The sequence below is a fragment of the Terrapene carolina genome, unplaced genomic scaffold (assembly GCF_002925995.2).
Source record: "Terrapene carolina triunguis isolate 2854851 unplaced genomic scaffold, T_m_triunguis-2.0 Scaffold62, whole genome shotgun sequence".
NCBI lineage: Eukaryota > Metazoa > Chordata > Testudines > Emydidae > Terrapene > Terrapene triunguis.
In genome coordinates, this window is record NW_020664413.1 from 39,472,312 (window position 1) to 39,490,840 (window position 18,529).

Consider the following 18,529-nt stretch of genomic DNA (forward strand, 5'->3'; position numbering starts at 1 on the left):
TGTACTGGGCTATCTTGATTATCACTTCAAAAGTTTTTTTTCTCTTACTTAATTGGCCTCTCAGAGTTGTTAAGACAACTCCCACCTGTTCATGCTCTCTGTAAGTGTGTATATATATCTCCTCAATGTTTCACTCTATATGCATCCGAAGAAGTGGGTTGTAGCCCACGAAAGCTTATGCTCTAATAAATTTGTTAGTCTCTAAGGTGCCACAAGTACTCCTGTTCTTTATGTGGGTGTATGTACCTATCACACACCTTGATGTTCTGTTCATTTGAAAGAACAAATGATATCATTTGATAAGAAGAATGCAAGTTCTGAATGTAAAAGAGGGAAAATATTCTTTCAGTTATTCAGATAGTTAAAATGTTTTCTACGATCTTTAAAAATTGTCTAATGGTAAATGTGGCTTTTAATGCTATCGAGTGCTGGGCCTCCTGTCCAAGAGCAGGGAAAGCACAGTTCAGTTTAATATATTAACACATATTTTGGAGTGAGCTGCTTTCTCTCGTACATTTATGGTATTAAAATGTAAGAGTAGCACCAAGCAGACTAGAAAATAAGGAACTAGCTTCCTCCCTTTTCCCACTGGCTCTATTCTCTGCCTGACCTCTGGGACATTTTGGAGTGGACGGGGCATCTTACCAACTTGCTAATTTAAAAATACAGAAAGAAAGCTCTCTGTATTTCACCACCACTGCCTAATGATACTCAATAAGATGCTACAATAGAGGAGAATTCCTATTCTAATCAAGAATAAATTCCAGTGGCCACAGAAGAAATCATGTCCATTGCTACCACACCAAGCAAAAAAAAAAAAAAAAAAAAAAAAAAAAAAAACACCATTCAAGAGCAAATAAAAATCAAAAAAAAAAAAAGAGATAGAAGAATAAAAAGTGGAAAAAAAAAACAAAAAAAAAAGGATCAGATCACCATTCTAAGCCAATTATCCTTTCTAACCAACCAGACTTTCTGCATCATTCACCTGGTTAAGAACTCAAGACAAAGTGTTATTTTTATGCTGAGAGGTGATGGTGGCTGCAGGGATCACAGATCTGGTAAGTACCTATGAAGGAACCATTACAAAAAGGGAACTTTGTTTAGTACTAATAAACAATGGAAACCACCACTCAAGGGATAGACCAGCATGGTAAGCCTGGGCCACGCTGGCCAAGGGGTTTTCCTGAAGAGTAATAATCACAGAGGCTGGCCAGGAACTGGGGCAGGGTAGCTGTGTGTGAGAGACAGACAGAAGGGAAGCACCAGAGCAGAGACCAAAGTAGCCAAGAACATAGCCTGAGCAAACCCTGGGACCATGGCCCTGGGGAAATAAAACCTAGAGAGGGAACATTTTGTGCTGAGTGGTGGCCGAAAGGGGCTTGGAACTACGAGCAAAGAAACTCTCTCTTGTTGTTTGATTCCTCCTGTGTTCAAAAAACAGGACTTTGTACATTCTTGAGAAGTAAAGAGGTTTGCATAAAAGACGTGCCTGGCTCCATCATCAATTTCTCCTTACAACTGAAATCACCCATAGGACTCTGAATTTTGTCTAAGGGCACGGGTAAAAGAGGGTAACATTCCTCCCCCTCCCCCCCCCAGAATAACCACAGCAGAAGCATTAGAATTGACAACACAGGCATTCTTTACCTTAGGTAGACAACACAGTGGTAAAGATACCAATTGCTGGTCTACACTAGCATTCCCCGTTACAAGCAGTGGTGATGCTGCACTGATGCTGGATTAAGAGCTGGAGAATTTAAGAAAAATGCTAATGTAGACAAGAGATTCTGCTTTTTTTCCTGTGCCCAATTTCAGACTGTGATGGACACGACCTTTCTAATTTCTTCAGTTGCTATGGAAGCACTGCCAACAGAAAGTCACGAATTTGTTACGTACTTTTTAAAACAAGAAACACAATTAACAGTTTGTTTCTCCCCTGGTTATAAAGACAACCTTCACACCTTAATTACTTTGTGGCAAGTGTGACATATGCACTAGTATCAACAGTGGTAGGAACTCTTCTCCAACTTCTTTTTAAAGACACCATAATAGAGGCTCAACTTAAATGTATACCCCAATTTAAAAAACATAGTAAGAGAACCAAAAGAGCCACCGTGGTTAAACAACAAAGTAAAAGAAGCAGTGAGAAACAAAAAGGCATCCTTTAAGAAGTGGAAGATAAATCCTAATGAGGAAAATAGAAAAAGAGCATAAACTCTGGCAAATTAAGTGTAAAAATATAATTAGAAAGACCAAAAAATAATTTGAAGGACAGTTAGCCAAAGACTCCAAAAGTAATAGCAAAAAAACTTTTAAATACATCAGAAGCAGAAAGCCTGTTAAACAACCAGTGGGGCCACTGGACGATCAAGATGCTAAAGGAGCACTCAAAGACGATAAGGCCATTGCGGAGAAACTAAATAAATTCTTTGCATCGGTCTTCACTGTTGAGAATGTGAGGGAGATTCCCAAACCTGAGCCATTCTTTTTGGGTGACAGATCTGAGGAACTGTCCCAAATTGAGGTGTCATTAGAGGTGGTTTTGGAACAAACTGATAAACTAAACAGTAATAAGTCTCCAGGACCTGATGGTATTCACCCAAGAGTTCTGAAGGAACTCAAATGTGAAATTGCAGGACTACTAACTGTCATCTGTAACCTATCATTTAAATCAGCTTCTGTACCAAATGACTGGAGGATAGCTAATGTGACGCCAATTTTTAAAAAGCGCTCCAGAGGTGACCCTGGCAACTACAGGGCAGTAAGCCTCACTTCAGTACCGGGCAAATTGGTTGAAACTATCATAAAGGACAAAATTGTCAAACACATAGATGAACATAATTTGTTGGAAATAGTCAAAATGGTTTTTGTAAAGGGAAATCATACCTCACCAATCTACTAGAATTCTTTGAGGGGGTCAACAAGCATGCAGACAAAGGAGATCCAGTGGATATAGTGTATTTAGATTTTCAGAAAGCCTTTGACAAGGTCCCTCACCAAAGGCTCTTAAGCAAAATAAGAAGTCATGGGATAAGAGGGAAGGTTCACTCATGAATTGGTAACTGGTTAAAAGATAGGAAACAAAGAGTAGGAATAAATGGTCAGTTTTCAGAATGGAGAGAGGTAAATAGTGGTGTCCCCCAGGGATCTGTACTGGGACCAGTCCTATTTAACATATTCATAAACGATCTGGAAAAGGGGTAAACAGTGAGGTGGCAAAATTTGCAGATGATACAAAACTACTCAAGATAGTTAAGTCCCAGGCAGACTGTGAAGAGCTACAAAAGGATCTCACAAAGCTGGGTGATTGGGCAACAAAATGGCAGATGAAATTTAATGTTGATAAACGCAAAGTAATGCACATTGGAAAACATAATCCTAACTATACATATACAATGATGGGGCCTAAATTAGCTGTTACCACTCAAGAAAGAGATCTTGGAGTCATTGTGTATAGTTCTCTGAAATCATCCACTCAATATGCAGCGGCAGTCAAAAAAGCAAACAGAATGTTGGGAATCATCAAGAAAGGGATATATAATAAGACAGAAAATATCATATTGCCTCTATATAAATCCATGGTACACCCACACCTTGAATACTGAGTGCAGATGTGGTCGCCCCATCTCAAAAAAGATATATTGGAATTGGAAAAGGTTCCGAAAAGGGCAACAAAAATCATTAGGGGTATAGAACTGCTTCCGTATGAGGAGAGATTAATGAGACTGGGACTTTTCAGCTCGGAAAAGAGGCGACTAAGGGGGGGATATGATAGCGGTCTATAAGATCATGAGTGGTATAGAGAAAGTAAATAAGGAAGTGTTATTTACTCCTTCTCATAATACAAGAACAAGGGGCCACCAAATGAAATTAACAGGTAACAGGTTTAAAACAAACACAAGACAGTATTTTTTCACGCAACGCACTGTCAACCTCTGGAACGCCTTGCCAGAGGGTGTTGTGAAGGCCAATACTATAACAGGGTTCAAAAGGGAGCTAGACAGATTCATGGAAGATAGGTTCATAAATGTCTATTAGCCAGGATGGGCAGGAATGGTGTCCCTAGCCTCTGTTTGCCAGAAGCTGGGATTGGGTGACAGGGCATGGATCACTTGAACCTGTCTGTTCATTCCCTTTGGAGCACCTGCCATTGGCCACTGTCAGAGGACAGGATACTGGGCTTGATGGACCTCTGGTCTGACCCAGTATGGTCGTTCTTATGTTCTTAATGGCACATTAAAAACTTCAAAGCTTTGTTTTGATCATTTAATAGGCTGATTTTTAAAGAAAGTTTTATAATTCAATTGGGTTAGGAAAACATTACACATTAATCCAGAGTACCAATGTATACTAGTGTTCTTAGAGTGAGCTTCTTCCCTGCCCACAGTTGTTATATTTTATATTGTACATGCATTTAGAATGCAAGTTCTTTGGGGGACAGACTCAATATTTGACATCCTTACCCACCTTGCAGCATTGTGTACATTTACCACACTTGATCAACTGGGATGAAAATGGCCTATTTTTAAGGCAACCAGTCCATCCTTATCCCATACAGTACATTTTCCAATGTTGTGTCCACTCTGCACTGTAAATCTCCCAAGCAACATGAATTCAGCACTTCTCTTGAGAGAATGCAACACACTTCACTATCAGTTAGTTTTTCCAGATGATCTAACTAAATTTCACCCCATTACTCCAAGTTATGCCCTTGTAATGGGATCTACAAACCTCATCCTGAGCACAGACGGAGGGGGGAGAAGAACCTTTTCATCTTGATCACACTCCCACACAGCTGCCAGAGCTGCCAATCATGGAGACAGATGCCCACAGCTGCAACTAATAGAGGAAACAAGGCCTGAGAGTAGCGTAGACAGATGGAAAAGGAGGCAAAAAGGCATGGGACACAGCAAAGGGCAGACACCAGGCTGCTTTCAGGAAAGTAATCCAGAGAGTGAAGCAGACTGTAAGCCCTCAAACTGAAGGACTGATAGCCTTAATTAGTGGTGAAGGTCCAGGAACTCATCTGATTGAAGACAAGCTAAGGAGAATCAACCAGGAGAAACTGGGGCCCCTTGAAAGACCACACCAAGAGACTGACACAGGCTTCCATGTACTAACTTTCTGAATTCCTCTTTCTCCCTGGTGTATTCACCTTTCAAGTATTTGGATGGAGGATATGTCTCCTCCTCAGTTTAAGTGATGTTTAGCTCAGCCATACACATTTAGCTCTTAAACTTTCTTCCAGCCCACAGGTTAATTTTTCTTGCTCACTCAAAGCTTCCAATATCCTTCTGATAAGGCACCCAGAACTGAACACAATATCTCAGGTATGGTTGCACCAGACCCACACGGAAATTATTACCTCCCTGATCCATAGCACAGCTACCTGCAGCCCACAGTTACATTGGCTTTTTCACTGCCATATTACACTGCAAACTCAGGTCTAATTTACTGCTCATTCTCACCCCTAAGGCTCCTCAACATTGCTGCTTCCCAGGTTTTCCCTTCCAATGAACATCTCTATTTGACTATTTCCCACTAATTTATTAGTGGAGAGCACTTTTCCAAGCTAGTTTTTTAGGTCCCTTTTGCACAGCTTAGACTCCAGCATAGAATCAGCGCAATGATAAACTCTCAGCCCTTCCCTCTGCACTCAAACAGCCCCAAGCAGGATACAATTGCATAACCACACCTGAGAAAGGTGAATATTTTGGCCTCTGCAGGTAGTAGCCCCTAAATGAACACGAGGCAGAGTTATAGAGGCCAGGCTCTCAGCAGCACTCAAAACTTGGCCTGCTTCCTGGCCTACTCTGGGGCCTTCCTAGCAATAACCTCAGTGTCTGGCTCCTTCACCCAAAGGCTTTGCTCTGATCCACAGCAGCAGCCTGTGTCCCGTGCCCTCCTATATAAGACCACATCTACACTAGAAAGCTTTCAACAATAAACTAATAGTTTAGGGGTATGATTTCCCCTCCCCTTCCCCCCCAAAAAATACTTCTACGCCAGCAAAAGCCCTAATGTAGATGTAGTTATACCAGCATAAAAGTGCTCTCGCTGGTGTAGCTTATTTTGCTCAGGGAATTGGTATAAACTATACTGTCGCCAGTATAAGCTGTGTCTACAGCTGGGGTGGGGGATGGAGGTAGAGGGGTGCCGGTATACTTATACCAGCAAAACCTTTCTAGTGTAGACCTGACCTAATATACTTATATGGCCTTCTAGTGACACAGATCTGACCGCCTCACAATCTTGAATATATTTATCCTCACAACACGCTTGTGAGGTAGGGAAATACTATTATCCCCATTTTACAGATCAGGAACTGAGGCCAGGTCTACACTTGTAAAGACTTGCTGGTATAGCTATATAGCGACAAGGGAGTACTGTTCTGGTAAAGCACTCCTACCATGGAACCAGCTTATACCAGCAAAACTGTGTTTTTGCTCATGTAGCTTAGTCTAGCACCTCCCTCCCCACTATACCCACTCAAATGAAATAAGCTATCCGTGCAAAAGCAGTTTTACCAGTATAAGTGCAGCTACCCTTGGAGCTTGTCCTAGCACAGCTGTAAGTCACAAATCAAGCCCAACTGGCATAGCTACACCATCTAAAGTTTGTAGTGTAGACCTGGCCTTCCACTATTTTCCCTTATTCCAGAGAAGGGTGAGGGAGAAGTTAGTCACAGATGCATCTATTTTTGGGGGACTGCTGACTAATTCATGACTCTTTGAGACAGTGCTGCCTAGGCTGCCATTTGTGCTAAGGACAGATGCATTGTAGCCACTGGTCACAAGGAGGGATTGCTCAACAACAAGAGGAAGTCTGGTCTAGTTGTGGACTAAAAAGCAGCAGAGTATAAGGACCTATTGCATTCTATAACCCCAGCTCTAACACTAACTTAGTACCCTATCTGTAAAACTGAGACAATAATACTTACTTAGCTACCGGATGGGTATATTGATAAATATTTGTAAAGCACTAAAACTTACCAAAACACAAACCAAACTCTCCAGTTGCTAGGAGTTAGAGCAGGGGTCGGCAACCTTTCAGAAGTGGTGTGCCGAGTCTTCATTTATTCACTCTAATTTAAGGTTTCGCGTGCCAGTAATACATTTGAACGTTTTTAGAAGGTCTCTTTCTATAAGTCTATAATATATAACTAAACTATTGTTGTATGTAAAGTAAATAAGTTTTTTAAAATGTTTAAAAAGCTTCATTTAAAATGAAATTAAAATGCAGAGCCCCCCAGACCAGTGGCCAGAACCCGGGCAGTGTGAGTGCCACTGAAAATCAGCTAGCGTGCCGCCTTCGGCACACATGCCATAGGTTGCCTACCCCTGAGTTAGAGCAACTCCCAGATCCCTGCTTTGATCACAGTACTGTTTCTTGAACACTCTTCTAAATACTGGTAACTATGCCTAAACCCTAGCACAAGCAGCTGGGTTCCACATCTTGTGCATGAAGATCCCCTTCACTCTTCCCTCCACTTTTAATAGAAATGCCCAAAAATTCTTCTTACTGACCCTCCCCAAAATTCTCAGAGGGACTCTCTACCAGAAACATGCTGATTTTGTTGGCGAGATTCTGTAAATTGTTAATGGATCCTGAGAGCACTCTCACAAAGCAGATCACCTCATTTACAACATGATGCAATATAATGATGTCCTGATGGTGATGACCACATTTTAGTTCTGTTGGACAAACTCATTTAAGTGGAAACTTTGAAAGAAGGGGCAACATCTACCATGAAAGCGTTCTGCATCTCAGGTGCTCACATTAGAGGAACAACATACTGAATGGGTTCGTCCGCTTTTAAAATTGGCTAGAGTAATAAAATCACCAAAAAGAGGAAGTTAATTGCATCACCTTAGTGCTTTAAATTAAAAGATACTGTAGTGGTGAGAAATGATTGGTACAGATCCCACTCCAGTACATTGCCATTCTGTCTTCTAGCCTGGGGAGAATAAATGAAGAGCAATAGTATAACCTTGGGCAAATCACCGAAAAGGGACACAATTAGTCTGAAATCTAGTCAATTCCAAAAGTAGTTTCAGGTACCAAATCTTCTTCTTTGTCCCCCTCATTGTTTAGGGTTTTAAAATATTTCCTATTTTTAATTTTTTCCCCACACTGTTGCTGTGTGAAAGTGCCTAGATTCCACAGAAACAACAACAAAGAAAACTGACTACACAAAAGAAGCAATGAAATGAAGGCCCAGGTCTACATACAAAATAGCACTGATAGAACTAAAAGGTGTGGCTTCCAACTAAGTAAGTTAAATGGGTGTAAATTCTGTGTGTAGAAAAGCCCTAACAATATGCAGAAGTGTTGCTAATTGCACAAAGTAAATAAGAAAAATATTTCTCCACTCTCTTTTAGTTATAGTAATTTTATGTTTTATTTGTAGATGTGATCTTTGATGCCACAACAATCAGTAAAACATTTTACACACAGAAGTGTGATTTTTAGATTCAGCATCCCTTTAAAACAAACAAAAAACCTTCAGTGCCTCAGTTTTCCCATTTGTAAAATCAGCTGAGACATGATCACTCACTTAAATTCTTTTAAACATACAGTGAAAAGCAAAGCCTTATTATTAGTACTTCATATTTATTTTCTCTGAGTGCCTACTATGCTCCTTCTGTGTTTGAGTAACCACATTCATGACTGGGAAATGTCTGTAACTGAGAAGTACAAAACTAATTGCACTGTGCTGCATGACAACAGAAGACTTGAGGAAAAAGCTGCAAGATGAAAAGGAAAAGGAAGGCTAGATGGAGTTCCTAATTGTTTAGTTTGGTGGTGTGTTTAAACTAAAACTAGTTGAATATATTATAACAGATATACACAGCAGATACTTCACTTTGTCTAGTTTGACATGTGTGAAAATAACTGATGCAAACAAATAAACAAGTCAATGCTAAGACCGATGAAACACCGATTCGGCACCTACACAATCAGCCAGTAGCAAACTGTACCAGAGGTGTTTAGAAACACACTGAAAACACTCTGTAACCAACACTAGTTTTGGAAGGAGATTATGTTTACCAGTAAATAGGATGTGTTGTATAATCTCTCTCACACACAGCTGCAAAGCGCCTACTGCAGCCACAATTGTTAGGTGTTGCAGAAGTCAGGCAGCTAAAAATAACTACCAATTCTCCTTCCCGTGGGCAGGCGGAGCGCCTCTGAGGACCAGGAGGAGACAGCCCGGGCATCTGCACAGAAGAGCCCGCTGTAAACCAGCAATGAGAGACGAAACACTCACACTGCGTCCAGCGCAGCCTTACGTAAGGCACACCACCCTGGCGCAGGGACCGGCTGACATCCCCCCCGGCACACGCCTCACCGGCCCAATTACATACTGACTGCAGGAGATCTCCCCGCGACGGTCACATGCCGGCTCCGGAGCCCCGGCTACCGGCCGCTCCGCCGGGCCTTCTCTGCTCTCCGAGGTGCCCTTCGCTGCCTCTGCCTAGCGCAGGACTTGGCCGCCGCAGGCTGGGGCCGGTCTCCCGCTCAGCCCCATGGAGCGCGAGGCGAGGCGCAGCGCTGCCGCCCCGGGTCCCTCGGCAGCTCCCACGCGCGCCAGGGCCCGGCCTCACAGGGGAGGCGCCCGAGTCTAAGTGCCCGCCCTGCGTAGGGTGCAGCCAGGCGCTAGCCCCAGCCGCGGGAGGGGGAGCAGGGCGCGCATCGCCGCCCGTCCGTGCCGCTGCTGAGCCGGGAGCGTGGAGGGAGCCGGCCTTCAAGATGGCGGCGCTCGGTGGTCTAGTGCCCACGGGACCCAAGCCCCATGCTGGATGCAGCCGCTGGACCCCGCCCTCTCTTTCTCAGGGAGCGGCTCATGGGGGTGGAGAGCACAGCTCCTTAGCGGGGGGGCACAGAGCTGCCTCCAGCTCATCTCGCAGATGGGGGTGTGTGTCACAGACTCACCCCCCCCCCAGTTCCTTGGGGGGTGTGGGTCTATCTCCCCAGTATGCCTGCTGGAGGGAGGGGTTACAGACTTATCCCTCTCTCTCCTTATGAAGGGGCTGCAGAGCTGTCCCCTCCTGTCCTTACTAATGGAGGGCTATGGATGTGTCCCCAAGTTTCCTCAATCTGGGGGTTTATAGGTTTATCATGCACCCCAACTTCTCTTGGGGAGGGAAAGGGAGGCCTCAGACCTTATCCCTGCATTTCCTTACACGGGGGGAATGGGAACTATAGATCTGATCCCAAGTCTTGTCCCTGTCAGGTGATGACAGACCCACCCCTTCCAAAATCCTATCTCTAGGAAGGGGAAAGGTGGTCAAAGGACCTGCCCTCAGCCTCCCCCCCTCATTCCCTGTGACCTCCCCGAGCAAAGCTATGACCTCCCCAAAATGAGCCAGAGTCACTTTTCATTGTTAGTAGGAACAGAGCTGCTCACAGCCTCACTCCTTGGGAGGAGAGATGGGGTTGTAGATTCTGGCCCCCTATTCTCCCAAGGCTGAGAGAGACTCCATCTTTGGGTGTTAGTTTTCAACAGCATTTGGAATCTTTTCTTGGGAGCCTGAAGGAGTAGGGAGTGAGAAACTTGCTGTATCATTCCCTTAATATTGTCACAGTTCTGCATGAGCAGGTGACATGTTTCACATCGTGAACCAGATCTCAGGCCCACAAAGCTTTGGCTCTGTAAGCCCCCAGATCCTTGAGACAAAAGCTCCAGGGGCTATATGCCTATAGAATCTGTGTATATACAGCCATGGATAGGGCCAGTGCATATATAAAATTTAGATGCTAGGAGCCCCACCTCTAAATCTTCAAACACTAACAGAAGGGCATAGAGGTGGAAGTCTTTAAAGTGATTTTGCTACTTTGTTTCTTTTCTAAACTAGAACTAAAACTAGAAATTAAGTGCCTGGCTGCACCCTACGCAGGGCAGGCACTTCCACAATAACAGAAAGAGCCAATTATCATAGAACTAAGAGAGATCAGTCAGGAGGTGATAGTTTTCTATATTTGTTGTAACTTGTTTAGCACATCCTATGAATGTTCTAGTAATTTAGCTAGAGTCTGAGTTTCCAAACTTTGTTAATATATAACCTGCAAGGGCTGGCCTTATAATTAATTATGCCCTACATCAGGGGTAGGCAACCTATAGCACGTGTGCCAAAGGCGGCACGCTAGCTGATTTTCAGTGGCACTCACACTGCCCGGGTCCTGGCCACTGGTCTGGGGGGGCTCTGCATTTTAATTTAATTTTAAATGAAGCTTCTTAAACATTTTTAAAACCTTATTTACTTTACATACAACAATAGTTTAGTTATACATTATAGACTTATAGAAAGAGACCTTCTAAAAACGTTCAAATGTATTACTGGCACACGAAACCTTAAATTAGAGTGAATAAATGAAGACTCGGCACACCACTTCTGAAAGGTTGCCGACCCCTGCCCTACATGATAACGTAAGTTTGGTATTTAGAATGAATAGTCATGATTCTCTTGCTGCTGGAAAGGAGAATTAGACTTTAAGTTGCCTCTTCTTAACCCACTATTGGAGGAAGGAGAAATCAGGTTATGACTTACCCATTTTCCACACGTCTTGCTGGTGGGTGAGCAGGAAGGAACTAAGTCATGTGTTGCTTCTGCTCTGATCTCACTGCCATCTGTCTGAAGGGGGACAACAACTTTAAAATGCCTTCTTTGTATACCTTCTCTTTCCATCTCTGTATATAGGGCCTCCAAAAGCTCAAAGCCCAAAACAGCTTGTTTTCCGTGTTCTGAACACTTGAGACACACATATCTGTGCCAATAGCCCTCCTAACTAGGACAGTGGAACTTACAGGCAGGGGAGTTTTCATAGTTTCTTCAGGGAGTCAATTAAAAAACCAAACCAAACCTGGGGACTTAAACTAAATAAACAAGAATCTCACACACAAGAAAAAGACTTAATACAAGCTTCTGGCATGTAGCTAAACCAGAGAGGAAAAAAAAAAAAAATAGAGAGAACCAACAATTGCAAGAGAAAAAGGATGGACACATGACAGACAACTTAAAAAGAAACTTTATTTTTTGTCAAACATTCTCTCCCCCAAATGGGTTAGTCTTGGCTCTCATACCCCTGAATCTATCAAATCCATTTGGGAAGTTGAAGGGAACAAATAGGATGTTATATTTTAAGAAGGGGGGAGGGGAGAAATAACATGAACAGAATACTTAGGGCAAGGACAATGAAAAGGTTTATGTAAAAAAAGATATAAAAGCCCTTAACCAAAACCGAAGGGGGCATTGAAGGAACAAAAATGTTTGGAAAAGGGATTGCAAGAGACTTTAAAGCAGCACTGTGTAATCTTTCCCACCTCACTAGTAGCTACCGTAAGGGATTGTCATAGTGGTGGGGGTGTTCCTTCTTGAGCATGGTAGTCAGATGCACATCCCTAAATCCAGGAAAGTGCTCCTATCCTGAGTCTTACACTTCTGTTTTTGGGGTATTGTGGGGAACACCATTAAGGGAGGAATGGAGGTAAAAGAAAACATTGATAGTAATATAACTTCAACTTTCATATTTTTAAGTTCAGTAAGAGATCACAAGTTGGTAAAAAGGTTGAACACAATTCATCTGGGATGTGCCAGTCTTAAGCACCACTGAAAGAAAAGAAAAAAAAAAAGATAATCAAGAGAGGAGAAAAGAATAAATGAAACGGGGGAAAAAATCAAATTTCTACTTAGAATACAGACTGTTATGAAAACAAGTATTTTATGATTGATACCCTTTGAATATCAACTACAGAAAAATAAACAATAAGGACATACAAGAAATAATAATTTGCACTTATAAAACACCTTTCTTCCTGACTGGACTGAAAACCCTTTACAGACTAAATGGTATAGTGACAAATGCACCACTTCTAGGATGAAACATGGTCGATATTCTGGGTCAGTAACACCACACAACAGAATGAGAAAAGTAATTTCTCAATTTGAAACTATAGGGGAATTTAGGTAGAACATAAATATGAGTGGACAGGACACCAGTGTTAGGACCCTTACTCTTGTGTAAAGTGCTGTGAAATCTTCCATTAAGTACAAGTTGTCTCAAAACAGCACCTTCAGCAATGTAGTGCTCTGTTGCACCATGCGAGGTGACTGGTTCAGTACTGATTTTGAGGACACTGCTTGTCTATCTTTCCTCTGTTCCCAGCGGCAGATAATTGTATTGGCCTGTGTCATTGATGCTCCCACACACACAGCATCTCCAACAGTAGCAGCAGAGTGAAACAGCCTCAGATCACGTCAATTTCATTCTGTTCCTTTTTCTAGACTAGTGCTATGTGCATGACCAGCCTGGGGGAGAAAAAACAAAACAGAAAAGGGGAGAAACAGAAATGGAAGGAGGATAAAAAAAATGGAGAGGCAGGACAACAAAAAGGAGACGCTAATGAGACAACAACAATCTCAGAAGAGATGCTCACAAATGGAAAAAAGTGGGAAGGGAATAACAAAAAACAACAAAAAAAATTGCAGGAGGGAGGGAGATGAGTTAGCTTCACTAGTGGGAACATTGTTTAAGGACCATACTCAAACCCATGCTACCTAGCCTAGGAAGGCCTCGTCTAAACTAGGACTTGGAAGATGTTAGCTAAGCACATGTTAACCTCATGTAAACAAGGCAGCATGCCTTTAACATATTTCACTCAACTAATTATAGAATACACAGTGAGAAAAATAACCACATGGTCCTCATTACAATACTAATTAAATACTGTACAGATGACCATTGCATCACTGATGTCAATAATGTAGCAGAAAGTACTACAGGACAGAGAATACAGTATTATCCTTTTTTTACTTGAGCTGTTAGCCAAAATTCGGGGTCTAGTGGGTTGCTTCAATTAGGTGGAAAAGTTGATTTGGAGTCAGCTATTTCTCTGATGCATTCCTCCTTATTTACAAAGTCCTGCTTCCTTGAACTCCGCAGGCAAACAGTTTCTTTGCTCACAGTTCTAGGTGTTTTTCCATTTAGCATTTAGCCCAAAAATCTCTCTAGGCTTTTCTGAGGTTCCTAGTGCTTGTTCAGGCTGTCCTTGGCTTTCTGTTGCTTCTCTGTCAGTCCCCCCCCCCAACACATGCACACAACTCCATCAATGGATGCCCAAGCCCATGTGTTTGCTATATCAGGCCTCAGGGGAGCCCCCATCAGACAACTTTTTATTAGAGAAGGTGGAGAAAGGGGGAGAGGCTATTCTAGATTTGATTGACAAATAGGAAGGAACTAGTTGAGAATTTGAAGGTGGAAGACACCTTCAGTGAAAGTGATCTTGCAATAATAAGTCCATCATCATGATTTGATCATATTTATAATGTGCAAAAAGACTAAAGTCCAGACCAGTAAAATACATTATATAGATACACACACACACACACACACACACACAGAGAGAGAGAGAGAGAGAAATTTAAGAGTACCATATTTCACAAAGGTGAAAACAATTGTTAATCAGAGAAATGTGAATAATTGGGAATTGTTTAAGAACACTTTACTAAATGCCCAAAAATCCACAATTGAGGAATGTGGCTATATTGGTTTAAAAATGAACCTGGTTTAGAGGGGAAGTGAACGCCTCTATAAAAAATGAACATAACAATTGAAGAAAAGGGAATTTGATAGTAATGAATATAAAACAGAAGCTAGGGATTGTAGAAAATTGATAGATAAGGGAAGCAAGGAGAAATCTATGGCCAACAGAGATAAGGACAATAAGAGGTTTTTTTAACTATATTAGGAACAAACAAAAATTCCTAACAATTGTTTTGGTCCATTACTGGATGAAAATGGTAGAATTATCAATAATAATGCGGAAGAGGCAGAAGTATTCAATAAATATTTCTGTTCTGTATTTGGGGGGGGATATAGGTGTAGTCATATCATATGCTGTGATAGCACTCTCTGTCCACTACATTGGGACAATATTAAAAAACAGCTACAACACTTAAACATGTTTAAAATCAGTAGGTCCAGAAACCTTTCATCCAAGAGCTTTAGAAGAGTTGGACCATTAATGTTGATTTTCAATATGTCTTGGAACACTTGGGAAGTTCCAAGACTAGAAGAAAGGTAGTGTGCCAATATTTAAAAAGGGTAAATGAAATGACCTGGGCAGCTATAGGTTTGTCAGTAAGACATTGATCTCAGGCAAGATAATGGAGTAGCTGATGCAGGGCTTGATAATAAATGGTTTAAAATCTGGCTAACTGTTAGGTCTCAAAATGTAATCATCATTGAATGGGCGTGTTTCTAGTGGGGTCCCACAGCCTACACTAGGCAATGTCATCAATTACCTGGAAGAATATAAAAAAAAGCCACTAATAAAGTTTTTGGATGACATAAAAATTGGGTGAGTGGTAAATAATGAAGAGGACAGGTCACTACTGGAATTGTTGCCGATACTAATATAGGGTACTGCCAGACACTAATTTAACCATAAATTCCTTCATTAAATCCAAATATTTATGTAATTGCTCTAAACATGTTTAAAAGCCTAAAAGATAAGCAGTTACTACAGCTATATAACCTGTGCTGACTGGCTCCAATTTGGTCAGCCAAGTACTAGTGATGAGCCATCTAAGAGCTCACCCTTTTCTACCCTTTAACAAAAAAGTGATGTCATTGCCAGTTGCTAACTTTAGCAGTTTAGGGCTAGACTCTGTTCTTAGGCCTGAAGTAGATAAGATTTCTGACTGGGTTCCCTTTTTCCAAGTCTTTTTTTTTTTTTTTTTTTAAATCTTTACCATACTTCTTCCTAGCTGCTGACCAATATTCCTTCAGCTGAAGCTTGTGTATAACCAGGTACAGCTTCAAGGTCACATTGGTATGTTAAAATTATTACTGACTCAAAATGCACAACCCTTCTTTATTGTTCAAACTAGTTGGAACCATCCGTGATAATTAGAGGTCCCTCTTTTCTTATCAGCCACATTCTGAGCTCAGCATTTTTACAACTTCTCTTCAGTTACATTTTTTTCTAACTTTTAAGCACATTATTTCCAAGGCCTTCCCCTGGCTGCTAAAACCCATTTATTTACCTATCTAATCCTACAGTCACTGTGTGACACTGAGGCCCATTGGTATTTCACTACTCTGAGTGGACTTGTAGGTTCTAAAGTTTTACATGGTTTTATTTTTGAATCCAGTTATTTTTTGTACATAATTCTACATTTGTCCATTCAACTTTCATTATAAAGAGATTGTACTACAGTACTTGTATGAGGTGAATTGAAAAATACTATTTCTTTTATCATTTTTACAGTGCAAATATTTGTAATAAAAAATAATAATATAAAGTAAGCACTTGTACACTTTGTATTCTGTGTTGTAATAGAAATAAATATATTTGAAAATGTAGAAAAACATCCAAAATATTTAATAAATTTCAATGCGTATTCTAATGTTTAACAGTGTGATAAATCACGATTAATGTTTTTAATCACAGTTAATTTTTTTGAGTTAATCGCGTGAGTTAACTGTGATTAATCGACAGCCCTAGTTCTTTCACTTACAATTTTGTGTGTGTGGATGGGTGGGTAATATCCTAAGTGTTTAAAAAAAGCAAAGTGAACTCCCCTCCCCTCCTCAAAATTCTATCAGCAGATTAGAAACCTTTAGCTCCACTGTACAGACCTCTGCTACTTGAGCCAATGGAATAACTGATAGGCTCTGGAGGGGAGTGTGCTGTAATGGTCACAGACTTTTCTGCCCATGACTCCAAACTCGACCCCCTCTACCCTGTCTCCTCCAATCTGTCCTTGTCCAAATCCTGCTCTTTCCCCGCTCTTCTCCTGGGTCCTTGTCTCAGTCCCCTTCTCTTTGCCTACCCAGACCCAGTGTCCACTACTCAGGCTTCTCATCCCATTTCCAGTCTCCTTGCACAACCACTCCTAGTCTCTCCCTCCTGCCCCAAATCCTTGTCCCCAGTCTCTTTGCCCAGCTGTAAGTCAGGAGTTCCTCCCTCCTGGCTCCTTGTCTGATCTGTTTCTCACCTTCATCCTGCCATAGCCTCCCTCCCCAACTTCAGTCTCCCCTGCCCCCAGAGTTTTGTCTCAGTCTCTTTGCCCAGCCAGCCCAAGTCTACTCCTCACCCCAGTGCCTCATCTAATCTCAGTATTCCTCCCACAGCCAACTGTCTCCCAGCCATCCCCCTACTCAACTTCTCTCAGTGGCTCCCAGTTCTAGTCTCCCCCACAGCTCCGAGTCTCCCTGCCCTGCTAGTCCCTGACTCTGCACCCTAACTCCCCATCCCAGTCTCCTTGTCCAACCAATGTCAGCCTCTCTTACTCCACCTCCCGGCCACACCTCTTCTCTGCGCCCTCCTACCACCCCATTCTCACCAGAAGCCTTGTCCCAATCTTCTCCTTTTCCTCTCCTCACCCCAGGTCTGGCTTTTGTCCCGTCTGCATCCCAATCAGACAGCTTCCTCTAGGGTGACCAGACGTCCCGATTTTATCGGGACTGTCCCGATATTTCCTTGTTTGTCCCGCGTCCCGACCAATGTTACGTCGGGACACTGGACAAACAAGCAAATACTCCGGAGCCCGGAAGTGCTCGCGCCCACCCCCCGCCCCAACTCCGCCCCCTCCTTCCCTCATTGGCTCCCTCCCCGAATCCCCACCTCTTCCCCAGACTTGCCCTTCCTCCTCCCTCCACAAGCGCTGGAGGGAGGCCCGGGATACGCAGGGGGAGCGCAGTGCCGGGGTGAGTGTGAGTCCGGCCTGGCCCTGAGCGCAAGCAGGACTCAGTCGGGCAATAGGGAGAGTAGGGGGGTGGCCCGTGGGGCCAGGCGGCGGCTGTTCTCCCCCCCTGGGCAGCGGGACTCGGGAGCAGCCGCTGCTGCAGCTCCCACTGCCGCGGGGGGAGGAAGCGGCCGATGGCCAAGCGGGGGCTCTGGTGCCCGGGCCCGAACCCCCCGAGCCCGGGCCTGCTGCGGGGACACAGCAGCGCGCACGCTGCGCCCAGCCCCTGGCCAGTCACGTCTGGGCTGGCTGCCCAGCTGGTGCTATCCCGCGGCGGCCCCGGGATGGAGGCATCGGCAGCCCAGCCCCGTTCGTTCCCCTGCAGGACCCGAGTAGGACGGGGTGGGGGCTGGGGCCTGCTGCCCCCACGCCGGGGCCGCAGCGGGATTGCACCAGCTGGGCAGCCAGCCCAGATGCGACTGGCCAGGGGCTGGGCGCAGCGTGCGCGCTGCTGGGTCCCCGCAGCAGGCCCGGGCTCGGGGGGTTCGGGCCCGGGCGCCAGAGCCGCAGCCGCCGAGCTTGGCCATCGGCAGCTTCCTCCCACTGCGGCAGTGGGAGCTGCAGCAGCGGCTGCTCCCGAGTTCTGCTGCCCGGGGGGGAGAACAGCCACCGCCTGGCCCCGCAGGCCACCCCCCTACTCTCCCTACCGCCCGACTGAGTCCTGCCTGCGCTTGGGGCCAGGCCGGACTCTCACTCACCCTGGCCCCGCGCTTCCCCTGTGTCTCCCGGGCCTCCCTCCAGCGCTTGTGGAGGAAGGGGTTTTTTTTTTTTTTTTT

The 18,529-nt window shown here is 43.7% G+C and overlaps 1 protein-coding gene across 1 annotated transcript in view; it reads right to left on the reverse strand.

Annotated features, from left to right (window-relative positions):
• The window catches only part of GPR155 (G protein-coupled receptor 155), a 56,880-nt gene extending 47,290 nt beyond the window's left edge, over positions 1-9,590 (reverse strand). The window contains exon 1 of the mRNA XM_024212487.1: positions 9,369-9,590. The gene's annotated coding sequence lies outside the window, so the exon portion shown is untranslated. The remainder of the gene's footprint in view (positions 1-9,368) is intronic.
• Between the last annotated feature and the right edge of the window lie 8,939 nt (positions 9,591-18,529).